Source organism: Mustela erminea, chromosome 12, assembly GCF_009829155.1.
Source record: "Mustela erminea isolate mMusErm1 chromosome 12, mMusErm1.Pri, whole genome shotgun sequence".
NCBI classification, from domain to species: Eukaryota; Metazoa; Chordata; class Mammalia; order Carnivora; family Mustelidae; genus Mustela; species Mustela erminea.
This window is the reverse complement of record NC_045625.1, coordinates 86,791,758-86,811,319: the sequence shown is the minus strand read 5'-3', so window position 1 is coordinate 86,811,319 and position 19,562 is coordinate 86,791,758. Positions and strand designations below refer to the sequence as shown.

General features: G+C 45.2%; 1 long non-coding RNA gene across 1 annotated transcript in view; it reads left to right on the top strand.

The window, feature by feature from the left end:
- LOC116570999 overlaps nt 1-19,562 on the top strand; it is a 102,537-nt gene that overhangs the window by 4,657 nt on the left and 78,318 nt on the right. The window lies entirely within an intron of this gene.

Sequence of the window (19,562 nt, the reverse complement as noted above, 5' to 3'; positions counted from 1 at the left end):
AAGAGCTCTCTGGCAAGAGAGCCTGAGGGCACGCTCGAAAACAAAAGCAAACAAGTAAACAACCACTTGGGTCACCACGAGAGGTAGGTAGACCTCTGGAATGGGATAGACTTTGTGGGCTTGCCACATAGTGTCTGTGACCTGTGGGGCTCTGCAAAATACTTGTTGACCGACCGGTAATCTTCTGGGGCTGGTGAGAAGGGGACATCGCTCCTGTGTCTGAGGACAAGGAAATCAGCCGTCGTTGGAGGGCGTGATGGAGGCACAAATAAGAAGTATTGGACAAAGTTAGTAGTTTTTAGTTTTTAGTTTTTTAGTTATTCCTCTGACACACACACACACACACACACACACACACACACACACACACACTGGTGAAGCCTTCTGTGCTCATGGTATTTTTCCTTTGTCTAAATATAAGAGGCCATGGGCAGCTCTGGGCTCTCTTATCTTTTTCACAGACACCTGCCTCCGCTTGGTCCTGGGATTAAATCCCTTGATCACTATCTCCCCCTTCAGCCATCAGCTCCCCGTCGACAATATAAATGTCACTTTGAAATAACCGTCCCTGCTAGTTCCTGGGAGGACGGCAGGAAAGGCTGCGCTTTTGCAGGAGTTGGTGTTGCATTGTAGGAGTCCGCATAAAACAGGGGCCAGTGCACCAGTCCTGCTCCTTGAGGGTTTTCTAGTTAATCTCTTAAGCTAGACTTTGTGTCAAGAGAAAATACACAGCAACCGGCCTTGCCTTGGGCCTCTATCCCCCTCCCCGCCCCCCTTCTTCATGATCGTAAATCCATATTCTGTCAGAAATTAAGAGGTCATAGGTAATGGTTTTGTAACTTAAAAACCAGGCAGAGTGGCATTGGACATTTTGGCAAAATGCATGTTGCAGACGGGCGGGCGTGAGGGTTTCCAAAGCTCCTGGATTCTCGGTGGGCTGTGCCAAGCCAGGTTCCCTCAACTCATGTCGGCTGTCAACTCTCTTCTGACAAGACTTAGGAAGTCATTGTCTTTAGTTGACACCACTGTGTCAATTGACACCATGTGCCCCACAGTCTTTTTATTGCGTCATTGACAAGCCCATAAGAAGACAGCCAGCAGCCCAGATCGTTGAGGGTCCCAAGTGCAACCTTGTGGTCTGGGTCCCCTCAGGCTGCTCAGAACTCGCGTCCGCAACCGTGCGCTCTCCCACACTTGACCCCTCCTTCATTCCATGGTCTTGAGTGCCTCTTTCTTTCTTTCTCTTTTTTAAAGATTTTTTTTTATTTGAGAGAGAGACAGAAGGCGAGAACTCAAGCAGAGGTTGGGTGAGGTACAGAGGGAGAGGGACGAGCAGGCTCCCAGGGAATCTGACTCGATCCCATGACCCTGAGATCATGACCAGAGCAGAGAGCAGGTGCTCAATGGACTGAGCCCCCAGGGGCCCCTTGATTGTCTCTTTCAATGCTATTACCTCGTATATTTAGGATGCATATATATAGGACTTTTGATCCTATAATATTTCATTTTTTAGAAAGATTTTGTTTATTTGTTTGTCGAAGAAAGAGAGAGCACAAGCAGGGGCAGTAGCAGGCAGAGGGAGAAGGAGACTCCCCAGTGACTAGGGAGCCCGATGTGGGGCTTGATCCCAGGACTCTAGGATCGTGACCTGAGCTGAAGGCAGATGCTCAATGCCCCCAAGTTCCCCCTACTATTGCATTAAAATAAAGCATAAAAGGAAAACAGATGAAACATTCCCACTTGAATAACAAGACTGGTTTTCTGCCTGTTTGGGAGCAGGAGGAAAGGCAAGTAGACTTGATTCTGAAGTAGGAGCTGCACAGCCCTGGGGGAGAATTCTAGAAGCCAAATCCACACCTCACTGTGGCTGATGCCTGCCTCACTTTAGAGCTTCTCAGTGATACAATTTGGCTTATTCAGAGGGCACAGGTATGAAAGAATCAAATTGGCTTTGTGCTAAAGACTTTTAAGGGTGTCATCCCAGGAAAACTAGGATAAACAGTTTGAGCCTCTCAAAAGGACACATTCAGTCGAGCCATCCTCAGGCCCACCAAGACCTGTGCGATCCTCGTCCCCTGTCCTGGTGCCAGAATCTCCTTGGAAGCCTTCCCTTAGTTAGTTGTTCACAGGGGCTGAAAAGGTCTCAGGGAATCCTGAGATGTTCTGAGGTGTTCTTCTGGTGACCCATTCTGGCCATCGAGGAACACAGTTCCCAAGCACAATCGAACAGGTGGGGGAGTGGTGATTCATCGCCTTCCAAGCACACGGTTCAGTTCATGCTTCTGGAAAACAGGAGGTGGGTCAGTCTTACCTTTCCTTTCCAACGTTGAAAAATGGAAGCAAAGCAGTGATTATTTAAAAAAAAAAAAAAAAAAAAAGCCAATACTACATTTCCTCTTTCTCCTTTTTAAATCAGTTGGTCTAGTTACGAAAGGCATCTCTGCCCTGCTTCCCGGGGACGTCCCCCCCACTGTCTGCTGGTAGAGGTCTGGAAGGAGGAGCTGGCTGGGAGCTCGGTGGTCGGGCCGGTGGGGAGCGATGGGGAGAGGGAGCAGCAAAGTGGCATTTCCTGAGAGACGAGGCTGAAGACCTGAGGGCTGCCTGCGTGTGCAGAGGACGCACAGATCAACAAGTAGACAAAGAAAATCCAGACCTTTGATGACCCCTGGTGAATAAAGTAAGCACTGCATTGAAAGGCAGCTGGAGCCGCAGACGTCCCCGCGGCGAGCCCCCGGCGCTCCTCTCGCCCGAGTGAGGCAGGGGGTCCCCCGCCCCGCCCCGCGGTGCCCGTTTCACGTCCATGACCCGCGCGTTAGGGGCTGGACACGTCCCTGCGCCTCCAGCAGATCTGGCGTCGGGGCTCCCTCGCGACAGGTTCAGAAATGTGTCCCGTGCACGTTCCGTCGGGGCTGTGACCCCGCACCCCTTCGCCGTCCCGGGTGACGCAGGAGCACGAGGGGTCGGACCGAGAGGTCTGTGCCCTCCTCTCGGATTCGCGTGTCCACGGGAGGGTCCGGGAGGCCAGGTCGGCCCTCCCCGGGGGCCCACACTGAACATCGGGGCCCGGAGGGAACCACACACTTGGAGCCCCGGAGTCCCGCCGCGACCCTGTTCTCTGCGGCGGCAAGTCCGCCCGCGCGGGACCGGCTGCGGGTGACCCGCGTGGGGCCCCTGGGGGCCGGCGGGCCGCGTGCTGGCCGCGGGGGACGCGACGGGGATTTGTTCCTGCGGGAGAGGAGGCCGCGGGGAGCGGACGCGGGGGGTGTCCACGCAGACGCCCTGTTGGAAAAGCGGGGATGCCAAGGGGCTTCTTGTAGCGCCCAGAAGGGAAGCTGCCGAGGTCACCGTCAGGTAACAGATCCGGCCGTGTGGACGTGGATACGGGGCGGCCCGCGGCGAGTGCACGGTGTGCGTCGGCCTCTCTGGAGCGAGCCGGCCGCGGCGGCTCCATCTCTGAGACGGGCACACTCGCCTGTTGAATTGTTCATTTATCACCACCACCACCACCACCACCCCCCCCCCCCCCGCTTTTTGAATTTGAATCACCACAGACTAGAGAACGCCTTTATTTCTAAAAACAACAACAAAAACCGAATAAATATTTTGAAATGAAAAATATGATCTGTTTCTAATGTTCCCTTCAAGCCCTGTGGGTGGCCGGGCTTCTCTCTCGGCTGGGCTTGGAGGGGCTTCTGTGGACGTGAGCAATCCCGGGGGGAAACGCAGGACCTTGGGTCGGGGCGTCTGAGTGGGCCTCAGCGTGGGGAGGAGGGCTGGCGCCGAGCATCTCAGCTCGCCAGACTTCTGAAATGGCAGGGGCGGAAAGACACGGAGGTCACCTGATGCCCTGCCTCCACCACCCGCTCCATTTGCCAACGAGCGAATGGAAGCCTGGAAGGGGGTGACATTTCTGACGCAGAGCCAAGCCCGGGGAACTGGTGCCCCCCAGCCCGGCCTTCCACGCTTTGCATTCACTTTGCCTTCTTTGGGGCACGTGCGCCAACTTGGCAGAGAGGACCACACCCCCGGGGGCAAAGAGGGTCAAGGGTCAAGTTAAAAGTGAGGAGAGGGATGTGATGAAACGTTGGCGGGAACTTGAGATCAGCAGCCCACTTCGGAAGGACGCTTGTTTTTATCATTCTTAAAAGATCTTTTTCGGATGAGAGAAAGTGTGTTCATGTCAAAATTTATGTTTATTATCTCATTATCCGTTTTGATGGAGAGTTCTATTATATATATAACATAATTTGAAGGGTACGTCGTACTAGGGTTATTGGTATGATTATAGTGGGTGTTAATATGCATGATGAAGGACAAAAACGTAAAAACGTGGGTTTATATGCTATATGTCTCAATGGTTTAACACATTTTGAGACTTTTTTTTTTTTTTTTTAGATAGGCAGACAGGCAGGCAGAGAGAGAGGGGGAAGCAGGCTCCCTGCTGAGCAGAGAGTCTGATGCGGGGCTCGATCCCAGGACCCTGAGATCATGACCTGAGCTGAAGGCAAAGTCTTAACCCACTGAGCCACCCAGATACCCCGTTTCCTGAGCCTTTTTATCCTGAGGTGTTGCATTCTGAAATCTTGAGGTCATATTTGAAAACTGTTCCTCCCTCATGTTTGTATCGAGTTCGTATTTCGATTGACCAAATGTGGCATGGAAAAGGCTCTCCCTGCACAATGCCAGCAGGCCACTGGGTCAGACACGGAGCTTTGCGTAAAGCACAGGAAGACACATCCAGAATGCCTTCAGATGAAAGATCATGTGCTCCAAGTCACCAAATGAAGTAGGAGTCTAGCCACGCAGACTCAAGGAATCCTTCCTTTGAGAGATCTGCTGGACATGATATGAGGTTCTCAGTCATCGAGTGCTGATAATCCTGAAAGCTCAGGTATCTCACAAAACCTATGTCCCATTTCTCAAGCCCTTAAACCAACAGAGACTTCTCACCTGAGGCGAGGAACTTCCTGGGGAAAGTAAGACATTCCCAGAAGTCTTGGCTTTACCTGTAAACTTCACTTTGCCTCTAAACTGCATGTGCTCTCTCTACCTGTGTAAACTTGGGTAGGTTATTTAGCCCAAGGAGCTCAACATGGGGGCCAAGACAGATTGGTTCCATCAGATTTGGGGGCTACAGCTGGCAGTTGTTCTGGGTCTGGTTATAGGGCTGTGATGTGGGGAGCCCCAGCTCAGGCATGGGAGCAGACCCCACTGTGGAACCCCCTGAAATGTCAAAACAAGAACATCTCCACAGGGGTCACCAAGAATCCCCTGGACGGGGTGGGACCGGGGTTCAGTGGCATACTGTGTAGACCTGGCTGAAGCCTGGGACCTAGGAAGTAAAAGACTTATAAGTCTTTCCGTTGTCAAAAAAAAAAAAAAAAAAAAGCCTTTGAGGCACTTGGACACTATGTATGAGTGTGTGGCGAGACCAGCGGCGTGGGCACGCGTCAAATGACTGATCCTAGATTTTCTTCTTAAAAGGGCAGGTTTGGGGGTCAAAGCATTGGTGTGAAAAAATAATGCTGACCTCAGGAGATTAGCAGAGGCTTAGATTTCTTGCATATTGTACTGTTGATGAAAATTAGTGATTTTACTGACAGCCCAACAAATTTGAAAACAAACTCTTCCCACATTAAAACAGACACCCAGACAAGAAAACTTACCCATAGAAAGGTGACACGAATTACATTGCTCTTCCTTAGAGGACTGCACCTAATCTTCTGGGCTGGATGCTCCTTTTCCTACTTCGTGCACATCACATGTCTCCTCCCGTCTCAGAACGACCACTTCATTTCATGACTTTTTGCTAGTGCCTGTGGGTTGTGCAGGTGAATACTGTGGAGCCAGAAAAGGGGTTCCAAAATTTGGGTTTTACCCCAAATGTAAGTAGATAAAAGGAAGTGATTCCCCATGTGGTGTAAGATTCTAGAACCACACAAATGGGAGAAAGCATTCATTGGGTATCCAGTAAATATTTATTCAAAGTTACCTTAAGTTTCCTACAATCATGTCCACTTGGCATGGTATCTAAGGACTTCCAGAGGCTGATTGACATACGGTTTGTTTTTTTTCTGGATTGTCTTTCTCCCTTACTGAACTCCTATTTATCCTTAAAGACTTCGCTCAAACACCCTTTGTCACCTGCCTTTGCCCTGGGGAGGCATGATTAATTACTGTGTTTCCTGCACATGCCGTGTTGCATTTTAATTATTTGCAAACAGACTTTTATAATCCTTTGGACTATAAACTCCAAAGGGCAGTCACTGTGTTATTTGTTGTTCTGTACCGGTTCTGGGAACACAAGAGGTTTGTATGCCTTTTTTTTTTTTTTTTTTTTTGGAATGAATGAGTGAATGAATGAATGAACATTTGCATGTATGAATCCTAAGCACCATGTCAAAGAGGTGGTAGACTGAGCTACCAAAATGAAGAGATCCTCCAAACATAATCATGAGGGGGAAACAGATGTGTTAATCTTATCTCTACTCTAAGACAGATTTCTCTTTTTTTCCTATTTTTTAAATTTAAATTCAATTAATTAACATATAATGTATTACTCATTTCAGAGGCAGAGGTCAGGGATTCCTCAGTCTTATGTAACACCCAGTAATGGTCACATCCGTGCCTTCCTTAATATCCGTCACCCAGTGACCCCATCCATCCGCCTTCCTCCCCTCTAGCAGCCCTCAGGTTGTTTCCTATGGTTACGAGTCTCTCCTGGTTTCTCCCTCTCTCATGACTTCCCATTCAGTTTTCTCTCCCTTCCCCTATGATCCTCTGTGCTGTTTCCTATATTCTACATATGAATGAGACCACCTGATAGTTGTCTTTCTCTGACTTACTTCGCTTAGCATAATATACTCTAGTTCTTTCCACGTCATTGCAAATGGCAAGATTTAATTTTTTTGATGGCTGAGTAGTATTCCATTGTATATGTATATACCATATTTTCTTTATCCATTTATCTCTTGATGGACGTCTTGGCTCTTTCCAGTTTGGCTGTTGTGGACATTGCTGCTATAAAGATTGGGGCCCAGGTGCCCCTTTGGGTTACTACATTTGTAACTTTGGGGTAAATATCCAGTAGTGTGATTGCTGGGCCATCGGGTAGCTCTATCTTCAACTTCTTGAGGAACCTCCATACTGTTTTCCAGAGTGGCTGCACCAGCTTGCATTCCTTCCAACAGTGTGAGAAGGTTACCCTTTCTCCACATCCTCACCAACATGTGTCATTTCCTGATTTGTAAATTTTAGACATTCTGACTGGTATGAGGTGGTGTCTTACTGTGGTCTTGATTTGTATTTCCCTGATGCCAAGTGATGTGCAGCATTTTTTCATGTGTCTGTTAGGCATTTATATGTCTTCTTTGGAAAAATGTTTGTTCATGTCTTTTGCCCATTTCTTGATTAGATTATTTGTCCTTTGGCTGTTGAGTTTGCTAAGTTCTTCGTAGATTTTGATGCTAACCCTTTATCTGATATGTCATTTGCAAATATCTTCTCCCATTCTGTTGGTTGTCTAAGACCTATTTCTAAGGAACATACCAGAGACGTGAAGTACAATAGCAGCATGGGTGCCTAGCAGTAAAATTAAACTTTGGTTGAAAGAACAATGAAGGGAATAAATGTTTAGTGAATGAATTAACAAAAGAAAGAAAGCAATGATGAGGGTTACTGTAAGAGCTAGAGCAAGTCTGGTGAAGGAGATAGTATTTAAGCTAGAGTGTAAAAGGTGAGCAGTGGTAGAGATGGAAAATGCTGAGTGATAGCATGGGTGAAACCAGAGCCATGAGCACATGGTGCGTTAGGGAAATGATAGGTGATCCAGTTGGCTCGAACACAGTGAATCCAGGAAAGGGTGGTAAGGAAACTGCCTGATGGTCTATACTGGGAACGCAATGAAAGCCTTGGATTTCATGGAGGAAGTAATAGGTAGCAGTTGAAGGTTTCATAGCAGAGGAGCAAGGTGGTACATTAATGCATGCCTTGTGTGTGGATTAAATGAGATAATATACAGAAAATGCTTTGAACGGTGTTGGTAAACAATCAAAACTCAGTAAATGTTAGTCATTAAAGTTTTGATATTTTCTGGAAGAAGAAATGAAGTAGGAAGAGATTGAAGTCAAGACAAAAATCAAGCTACAGCAATTGTTTAGATAAAAGATAATCAAGTGCTAAATTTAGAAAGAAACTGTAGGCATTAAAATGATTCAAATGACATTTTAAAGGTAAAATGGAAATAATTTCATCACCATTTGGTGAGCAAAGAGGAGTCAGAAGCATCTGGCCTTGCCGGAAAAGGGAAGAGTATTGTTGCAGAAATAATGAAACCAGAGGATCGGGGGAGAGGGGTGGCCTAGAAGGCAGGCGTGTGTTGTATACATTGAGTTTGTGGATCTCTGGGACTCAAATATGTCCACAAACCTGTGAGCTATGTGGGTCTGGGGTCTAATAAGGACATGTGGCCAAGAGACATGAATGTGTGGATCATCGGCACAGACCTGACGTGTTGGTTGTCACTCTGCAAATGATTTTAAATGACCCCGCCCAAAAGAAAGTATAGAGAAAGAAGCATAGTGAAGACAGAATATTTGTGATTGCTGATTTTTCTTGGGGGTTCACTTAATCCCTAATAAATTTGAGACTTTGGGTGCATATTCCTCCCTTCTCAGTTGTGCTGTTTTGAGTGCTGATGGTTGTTGAGTATGAGAAAAGCAGAACATAGGGCACGGCAACATAAATATGGATAAAATGAAACAACATAACTCAAAAGAAACTTTTTATCTCACACACACACACACACAAATGAAGGTGCTTTAAAAGAGCAGAACAAGCATGGAAGGTTCCCACCATCACTAATATACTAAGGCTCCTTAGTGTATTAGTGATGTCATCACTGATACACTTCCAGTTAGGGAAACACTTCTTCATTAGACACACACTTTAGTTTTGGCTGTCCTTGGATCTGATGTGGTGTGGAGAAACACCTTTGTGTACACGCCGTATGGCTCTCACTACAAGTCAGTTCTGGAAAAGGACCTGGTAATAGTCACAACTCTGTAGCTCTTTGCAGCTCACAAAACTCTCATAGGATTCTCTCAGCACCTCATGGGTCAGGCTGTAATTATTCCCATTTTAAAGATAGGAAGATTGAGTTTAAGTGTGTTGTGACTTGACGTTGAGACGAAACACTTGTACCCCCACGATTTTATGAACTGGAACATGACTGGGGGCTGCAGAGTGGTCATGTCCCTCGTCTGGGGCATGTGGTTGTTGGGGGTCCACGCAGGTTTCTCTTTTATTTTATTCTTCATTCCTCTTCCTCCATTTCTGGTCCTTTTATTATCACAAAATACCTACTCTTGTGTATATTGAACATAATGCTGTGTGCAAAAAGTAAAAAAATGGAATGATATATATGGAGTAATAGCACATATATTCATTTTTAATATACTCACAGAAAAATTCTATGTATTATTTATGGATAAGTTTATATGCTTTGTGGGTGGGGGGAGTGGGGAAGGATAAAAATATAAAAACCCTTTTTCTCCTAGGAAGCTTCTGGGAATTTTACTTTCCAGAACAGAAATCATAAGGTTTAGAGAGCAGCGGCTGTCAGACTTCGGCTGAAGCAGAGTCTCCTGAGGGCTGGTGAAAACACAGATGGCTGGGTCCCACACCAGAGTTTCTGATTGAGGACATCTGGGGTGGAGCCTGATAGTTTGCATTTCTAGCAAGTCCCCAGGTGCTCCTGAGACTGCTGACCTGGGACCGTGGTTACAGGGGAAAGAGAAATCCTAGGGCAAAGGCAGTAATCAGTGGGCTGGTTTCACCGTACCCACCCCCAGGCAGGCTTTTCATCAGCCCCACACCCATATTCTGTTTCAAGTACCTTTCTGGCTTTTTTTTTTTTCTTTCTCTGCTGTCAATCTGTTTCCTTCAACTGATTGTCTCCTCTAGTTCTTTCTGTAGTTTGGTGATGGGGACTGAGAAGAAGTGAATCAAATGAATCTATGTAGAACATTGGCTCTGCCCCTTACTGATGAAAATCTGAGCAAGGTACTTAATTCCCAGTTCATTAGTGTCCGCATATCTAAGGACAAAAAACAAAACAAAACAAAACAAAAGCAAAGCTGCTAAATGATCTTGCACTTTATTCAATAATTTTGTATTTGTGGTAATACTGGTTGGTATTGCAATTTGGAACTATTTCATAAATACTATAGGATAAAGCAAATAATATATTAAGAATCAAGATGTTTTAAATAATACAGGTAGAAAATCATGTAAGTTGAGCAAAGACTCTGAACTTTCAAGTGAGAATTGAAAATATCATTATTAATCCACGTTATTTTGAAAATACATTTCCTAGGTCCAAGCCCTGAAAGTGCCTAGATTAGAAGCAATGACATCACAGGAGTAATAAGCACCCTGGTGACCAGATTTTGGTTTCTAAATACTCTTTTCTCCCAAAAGGAATCAGAGGTCCTTTAAGAACCATGTGATTTCTGGTCTGTGGCAACGATAGAAGACGGTGAGCCTCAAAGCTATGAAGTACTTAAAGATTGATGGAATCACATCAAAAGGAGTCAGATTTAAGGGGCTCCCATAGCCCTAATTGGGAACAATGAGAACATCAGAAAGAATAATAATCAGTGGTCAAGTAGAGATATTTAAATATGAATTAGATATTAGGGAATTATATTTTTAGGTGGAATAATTGTCTCGGGTAATGTAGGGAATTTAGAAATGGATGCTAAAATATTTATGGGTGATGTGTTATGATGTCAATAGTTTTTCAATTTCCTCGGCCAAAAGTTATCTAGGTCGCTAAAACAAATATGCCCAAGTGTTTAAAATTGTGATTATGGATAGTGAGTATCTGGATGTTCATTTTTCTAAATTTCTGCATATGTGGGTTTTTTTAAATGTAAAAAATTTTGAACTTAAATGTATTTTTAGTTTATGTTACAGATGACATATATTTTAATGTATGTGTGTGTATGTGTGCACAGCACCTTTCACAATTTGTAGATGTTTAAAAATATTAGTTCCCTTCCTTAGACTAAAAAAAGAAAAAAAAAAAAAAACAGCCCTCTCCTTGGCTCAGCTTTAAGTCTTTTTTCAGCATGAATCGAAGTTTAAACAAACACACACATCAATAAATAAACAAACAAGCAAACAAACTTCTCACCCCACACTCCCTGCCACCCCCCCTCCTCTAATTGATTTAGTTGGCTTCCCTTTGTTGTATCAACAGGGAGAGCCTTGAGCTTTTCATTCACTCTGGGTAGTGCCAAAGATTTTTTGCACTTATTTAAATCATAAGGTCAGAAAGAAAGAAAGTGGGAGAGAGAGCATGCTATGGGAAGACAGATGGAGTGGGGAGGAGGTATGAGACAGATGGGCCTCTCTCAGAACAAGCCATGTAGCCATAATAATAAAACTGTAAACACAATTCGGGAGAATCATGAAAATACTAGGAGAATCGTTAAAATACTAAGAGCTTGACTGCCCAACTTGCTAGAAAAACAACCAGAGGTGACCTGTATTCACCCTAACCAGCCTCAAATCAGACTAGGGTCTCTCTCCTAATGGAAGGCCACCTTGGCATACACACATTTAGGCAGGTCAAGATCACTCAAGTATTAATTCGTGTCTAGGTCAAGGAATACAAAATCAGTTACTCATTCAATAGATATTTATTAAGCTTCTCCCACATGCTACGGTCTTTTCTAGCAGCTTGGGATATATTAGAGAACGAAACACACCAAAATCCATGCCCTTGTGGACAAACAATAAATGACAATAAGTAAACTAAATGAGGCATGGGTTGCAGTTTAAAATAGGAAGGTCAGAGGCGCCTGGGTAGCTCAGTCTGTTAAGTGTCTAACTCTTGATTTTGGCTCAGGTCATGATCTCGGGGTTGTGAGATCCAGCCCTGCATTGGGCTCTGCATTGGGTGTGGTGCCTATTTAAGATTCTCTCTCCCTCTCTCTCTTTCTCTCTCTCCCTCTGCTCCCCCTCCAATAAAACAAAATAAAATAGGAAGGTCAGGATGGGCCTCACTGGGACTGAACCATCTGGGCAAAGACTTAAGAGTAGTTGAAGGAGTCAGCTACGCTACTGATGGTAGGAAGAACTTTACTGGCAAAAGGACTGTGCAAAGACCCTGTGGCAGTAAGTTACCCAATAAGTCCCAGAAATGAAACAGACACTAGAGGCACTGAAAAGAATGAGAATAAAGTAAATGGCAGGACAAGAGGTCACAGGTAACAATGGACTAGGTTACAAAGGGACCTGAATACATGGGAGATTTGGGATTTTGCTCCAAGTGGAAAAGGAGCCAAGGCAAGGCTTTGAGTAGAGGAGTGACATGATCTAGCTTTTATCTTTAAAGGATGGCTCTGGCAGCTGTGTTGCAAACAGACTGAGGGGGACAAAGGTCGAAGCAGAGGGACTAGTTAAGGAGCTGCTGGGTAATCATGTGGACGGTTATGGTTGCTCAGATCAAGGAGAAAGCAATGGAGTATAGCAGTGTATGTAATTAAATCAGATGCTTATGGTGTAGAGAAGCAAAAGTCATCACGTGTAGGTCCCTAATTCTCAGTATTAAATAACACCTTTATTTTTGTTAACTTCTCATCTAGAGATGAACTTTCTCCAGTATTTAAACTCTAGGAGTGACTTAACACTGTCTCTCTGCAGGGTTCATGGGACTAGGTTATGGGAAGTATCTTTAAGGGCTGAAGGGAGCAGGGGTGTAGCAAGAACACATAACAGGGAGCCAAGAGTGCGGAAGGAAGCCCAGGGCCTGCTGCATGGTATGTCAACACTAATTTTGTTTCAAACCTTTTAGACAGCTCACTCTTGCCAGGGTGCCAGAAAGAATATGGTTTTTGTTGGTTTTTTGCCAGAACCAGATTCACTCTCTGGGGGTGCTCCATGGGGCTCCCTCATGACAGTTCCTTAAAAGATGCTAGGTATCCTTCCTGTTGCGGAAGGCAAAGGAATGAAGTGAAAGGGTTAAGTCTGGAGTTGCTTTCAAGTGATAGATTCAGAGACCAGACATGCTTCAGGAGCAGAGCTTAGAGAGCCAAGAGAATGGAGTGAATCCTGCCTGAACTGTGAATGATCTTTGTAACACCCCAAACTACAAGGTTAGCCAGGAGAAACCGGGGCTGTGGGTAAGGTTTCTTATTTGACGGTTTTGTAACTGTCAGGTATAACCGACATTCAGTAAACCACATATATTGTGTACGTAGTGAAAAGCTTTGAGCTATGTACACACCGTGATCAAGACAATGAACAGATCTGTCGTCCCCCAAAGTCCCCTCGTGCTCCTTTGTCATCCATTCTTTCCCTCTATTCCTTCGTCTGATTCCAGTTCATATAGACTGATCTGTATCACCTACAGATGCTCTGAGATCTTTCTATGCCGTTGTCTCCTTTCTGGGACCACCAAGTTCTCCTTGGATTCTCAGCTGTGTCTCTGCAACTGAAAGAGGGAGCCTCCTGGGCTCTACTCGGTTCTCACTCCATGCGTGGGGCGATCTCTCAAGGAAGTCACTAAGCTGTAGCAATCACAGGTGCCACTTCATTACTTCCCTTCCCTCAAGAATTAGTCTCTCTCAGGGCCCAGTTCTAGCATCTCGAATACCTTCGCTTTATATATTTTGTCTGTCTCTGTGTTTGGCCATTTCCGGTGGAAAATAACTGTCCACGGCTTTCCGTTTCGGCCAGAAGCAGAAGTTTTGAAGTTTTGAAGTGGGAAAAGTCCATAATACTGGCCAAAAGGAGAGTCAAGAGTTAGAGATTCTGTGCTGTGTGCATAACAGAACTGAAATCTCAAGTTAGGAGTTCCAGAGCTTGCCTCGTGGACTGTTGCCCTTGGCCTGGAGGTGGGTCGGAGTCATGCCAGGGGTTGGGGACACCGTGTTGTCTCCTTCCTTAATATTACAAGCTGGAATGAAAGCAGCTGGGCTGGGGCACCGGGGTGGTTCAGTCGGTTAAGTGTCTGCCTTCAGCTCGGGTCATGATCCCAGGGTCCTGGGATCAAGTGCGCATCAGGGTCCCTGCTCAGTGGAGAGCCTGTTTGTCCCACTCCCCCTGCTTGTGCGCTCTCTTACTATTTCTCTCTCTCACATAAATAAATAAATAAATAAAATCTCTAGAGAGAGAGATGGAGAAACATCTAACATACTGATTCCTTGCTCTGTGCCAGGAACTGTTCTAAAGGACTTTCTGTTTCCAAGTGACTTCATCCTCCCAACGAGTCTATTAGGTTTGTCCTCATCTGAGAGATGAGGAAACTGGACTTCAGAGAGCTCCAGGAGCTCACCCAAGTAATGTAATGGGTAGCAGATTTGTAACGTGACCTCAGGTAGGGTGGCTCTGGGAGCCTTTGACCCTGAGAGAGCATTGTGACCCAGGGCAGAGGGTAGAAGAGGAGGTAAGGTCCAGGGAAGAGGAGGAAAGAGGTACAGAGACCATCTCGCTGTCTTGGCAGAGGCGAAGCTGTGCATGGTCATGGAACCCCAGGGTGTGCTAGGACCTTGGAACCATTCAGAGAAGTCTGTCTCTTTCACGTCGCTGAACTCCGCATGTTCTACGTGCAGGTGAGCATGATTAAATAGTGCTGAAGATCTCTTGCCTGCTGGAGTACACGATGAGGGAATGAATGGTAATAGTTTGGTATGTACGATTCTCTGCTAATTCTGTGGCGAGCAGGAAGAAGACAACATCCTCAGGCTATTTCTGTGTAGTATAAAGCAAAGAGATAACAGTATGAAGGTGCTGGCCTTCATTAAGAGGATATAGGGCTGCCGATTGGTATTTCCTTTCAGGCTTCATAGCAGCTTTAAATTTAAAAGGACACTACGGCATGTTGACATGGGCGAGGCTTTTTGCCTTATGCCGAGTGGCTTAATTGTGCTTGTGCTTACTTGTTAGGTTTACTGAGATATATTCAGGTATAATCTATAGGTCCTCCTCCTAGAGGGAAAGATACAAAAGCACAAGTCAGCGGGCTTCAGGGCACAGTTCAAGGCCTGTGTCTTTTATTGCGCTCCACGCCCATTAATTAACCTTCTAATTATGATTTATTTAAAATTGTTGTTTTAGATCCATTCTCAGACTGTGCTGAGGTGACCTACTCCTTTAGCTCTGAGCGTTGCGCTATTCAGAGCACCATTATTCTTGCACTTCCCTTTCCCACACCGACCCTGGTTCTTTCTGCTATCCCACGTCGCCCACAGAACTAGCCATCAGTCAGAAAACGCCACCAACCTCCCCCAAACTCAGAAAAGGCTCATCACACTGGGCTCCCCACCTTATTTTACTCTGCTCTATTCCTCCGATTCTTTTACTTGGTTTTTTGCTCTTTTCTTAAGAAAAAAACATGCAAACTTTTCCCTTTTATACCTGTAGTTCATTATGCTCCTTTCCAAGGATGCTTGGAGTCCTACAGCATGTCGGCTTTGACCTCGCCTCCTGGCGCCTCCCAGTCTTGCCATGCATTAGGCTCCCTGCTCCCCCAGTATTAGCCCCATGTGAGCCAAACCTGGGAACTAACCTGCTAGTCAAATGCCCTGGTAGGGTGGGTTTGGAACCCACAGATGAGAGACAGAGAGAGAAATCATTCCTGGGCCCTGCCAGGTCTGGGCAAAATGGCAGTAGGAAGAGGCTTGTCTTCTACTACTATCATCCTCCTCTGAGTTCGTCCTCTCTCTGCTCTCTCCCTTGTTTCTAAAAATGCTGATGTTGTCATGTACCTTTATTTTCTTCAGAACCGTTCTGATCTGAGTCCCTTTGTCAGTAATACGCTCTTTACCAGATGGCAGATGTCTGCTCCACTATACCTGAGCATAGATCTCTTTAAAAGATGTAGTAGATGATGCTCTCTGGCTTGAAAGTGGTGTAGGAGTCCTAATAAGCCATCCGAATGCGATCTTCTAACTCACACTCTGAAGGCACCTCAGTACCATCCAGGAACAAGGTGGGACATGAGTAAATACAGTAGAAAACAAAACAAAGAACAGGAGCAGTGACACCTTTCGTGTCACTGTGGCACACGCTGTGACTGCCTGTGGATTGTCCTCCAGATCCCTTTTTCCTGGGAGCAAAGCTGCTAAGCTGCCAACAACATTGCCCAGCACCGTGTGTGGTCACCCACAGTCCTGTGACTCAGTCTGGAACAGTAGAATATTTGAGGTGATGTTATGTTCAACTACTGTTACTTCCAAACTAAGATAAGCTTCTGGCTCTGAGCTTTGTCTCTGTCTGCTGTATCTGATGGCCAGAATTTGGATGAGACAGGAACCTGGCTTTGCCTACCCAGATGCCAACACCACCCAAGGAGATGGCAGAGTGCCAAGAGGGCAAGAACCCAGGTCCCTGAATGATTTCCTTAGAGCAGAACCATCCCCACCAGCCTCTGTGGGCTAGACTGTTACATTAGAAATACGTTTCTATTTGTTTAAGCCATTGTCTTCGGTTTCTTTTGTTATAGCAGCCTAACACCTGCTGTAACTAACATAGAAAAAATATGAAACTACAGGGGTCTGGGGAGTATCTGAATCTGAGATTCTCAGGGCTTGGAAACCTGCATTGTGGCTATTTGGGATTTTGGAGAAGTTCGAGTCTCCGTCTTCTCTCAGAGGATAAATTGATTTATGGATAGGGGCCCTTTCCACCTTAAAGCTGTGGTTTGCAGATTTTCCATGTTCATCAGAATCACCTGGAGGTCTTCCACAAACACAGTTTGCTGGGCAACACTCCCCAAGTTTCTGATTCAGGACACCTGGGGAGGACCCAGGAATCTGCATTTCTAATGAGCTCCCAAGGGTTGCTGATGTGGCTGGTCTGGGGAACCACTCTGAAATTAACTGAGCATTCCTCTGCCTTTCCTCTAACGACATTTTGAAGAAATCTAGAGCTAACACTGGTTGGATGGGGCACTGATGAAGCACTGTCGAGGCCTTCCCTCATAACCGGTGGTCTGCCCGAGTTCCCCAGGGCACAGCTGTTGTGCACACTGACAGCTTCGCACTCATACCCATGCACTTCCTCACTCTTTGTCTGCCCAAGGGCTTTCTCCAGCTCAGGGCATCGTGCTCAGCCCGCCTGTGGAGCAGCCCAGAAGCACTCAAGTCAAGCCCAGTAGCAATTGTTGACCAAGCAAGGATGCTGTTGATGGATAGATACCCATGCTCCCCCAGCCTTGGGCAGGACAGTCTGAGACAGGTCTAAGTAATGTGCCAGGGGATCCTGGGAAGTCAAGACTCAGTTGCCCATAATAAACTTAACGCTCCTTTTATTGACTTTCCCTCCTTGCTGGCCTCACATTCCCTGCTCCCTCACTCCTCCCTTCCCAGACCACCTCCAGAGAAACTATGTGCACCCAAGTCCTCCAACCAGGATCTGATTGGGGGATCCAACCAGAGTCTTCTCTCTACTTACCTGTTATCGGAGCACCCATGTATCTTGGGAAAACTCTAATTCAGATAGAGTCTTACGGTGGAATCAGCCATCACTGCAAGTGAAGTGTTTCTTATGATGGAAGGACGGTGACCCTATTCAGTAGGAACAAATGAGAAGCAGCAAGGTGCAGCCCTGCAGAGCACGAGCTCTGGAGCCACACTGCCTTATTCAAACCTCAGATTTGTCACTCGCTGCCTGGGACGTTGGGCAGATTGATGTCGTTATGCCCTAGCTCCCTTATCTATAAAAGCAGGATAATAGTAGTTTACCATACAGGATTAAGTGAGTTAACACATAAAGAATTCTTGGAATAGTGCATACACACAGTAAACTCAGTACAGGTTAGCTTTTTCTCACATTTCTGGGGCTGGGACTCCAGAAGAATGGGGGAGGAGGCTTCTAATCCTCTCCAACCCTGATGTACCTTCTCTTCATGTCAGGAACAGAACTGCCATGTCTCTTCCACTCTTGCTAGAGCAGACAGCTGGCCGAGAGCTATGTGTTCTCTAATTGTTTAGTGCTTTCTGAAAAGTGAAAGGACTCTCTCGTCCTTCTGTTAGCCTGTTTTCCTGTTGATTTTGGTAAATAACCAGTTGAAATAATTTTACAGAGATGGCTACAATAAAGGACAGTCTTTAACACTCAGTCTTTAGTAATAGAAGCTTTCTAATATAGTTTCTGCTGGTAACAGTCCACAACATGTGCTAAAATGTTAAAAATGCTATTAAAAAATACTTTTAATACAAATAATGCATCCTCTCCAGGAAAAAAAAAAAAATGGGGAAAAAAGAAAGAAGAGCCCTAATAATTCTGTTTCCCCCTAAGCTTCTGTTTACTACCTTATCTGGCTTTCTTTGTACCTGTGTGTGTGTGTGTGTGTGTGTGTAAGATACATAATAGATAAATAGATAAATAGACTGAAAAATGAGATTGCACAATACATGTTGCTTTATAACATTTTCCACTGAATATAACATGAACAGCGTTCTGTGTCTTAAAATATTCTCCCACAACATTATTGATTTTCTCTAATTTTATTCTCAGAAGATGACTTATCTTGAGATCAAAGGGTATCTTACTATCTAACTAATGTCTTTGAAAAGAGAGATAAAATAAGAGATAAAGAAAGAAATCTATAGATAAATGTCCAGACAAAGCTTAAAAGGATTAGCTGAAAACAGCCAATGGGGAAATGCTTCCCACATCATTTTTTTTGAGTCGAACTGGGATCACCAAACTGCTAAAAGATAACATTCAAAGGTTTTTTTTTATTCCCTCTCTTACCCGCTATATCCCCATGGGAAGAGTTACCAAAGATGAGTTAAGAAAGACAGTTTATCAGCATTAGCAGGGAGAGTTAACAAGTAGGTTAGATGGAGAATGAACTGAATTGTAAGCTATGAAATAATTCTTTTTTCAGTTGTAGGGAACAGGGAGGAAGCAAAATGTGGAGAATGAGCAAGAGTTTGTTCCTTAAAGTCCATGAGCGTGAGCTAATTACACGGGGGACGTTCCTCTGTGAAGGAGAGTTATGTCTGCTTTTTTCAGGTACATGATGTAGTGGATGAAGAAATTTGCAGACTCTTCCTTCACTCTCAAATGACAGGGACACACTGTTCCACCTTCCTCCCGAGACAGGGAAACTGCCTCTCGTCTTCCGTGTACTGTGGAAAATCAAGTGACAACGTGCCCGAAGCAGCATAACCCCAAATTGATTCCTAACATTTATAATTAGTTCCTAAGTCAAGAAAATGTACAGCGTCTGCTAACCTGTTACGCAAAGGTTTTAATGGAAAAGCATGAGGGATAAAAATAGATTAAAAGATTCTAAGGCTATCTTTGAGTGGTGGCTGCCACTAAACTCATTCAAAACGTATTTAACCGTAAGTTCTTTGAAGAATTTGGAAAGAATGAGAGACCCCATTCATGTAAAATCTTTTTCATAGCATTCCAGTTGGCAAGTAAGCAAGAATGCATACTGGGAGAGGTCAAGGTGATTTGGAGGGAGTGATGTCCCCCCCTCCCTGTCCAGGGGAACCGTCTGGTTGTGGAAATGTCAAGGGGAAAATGAAGCAGGC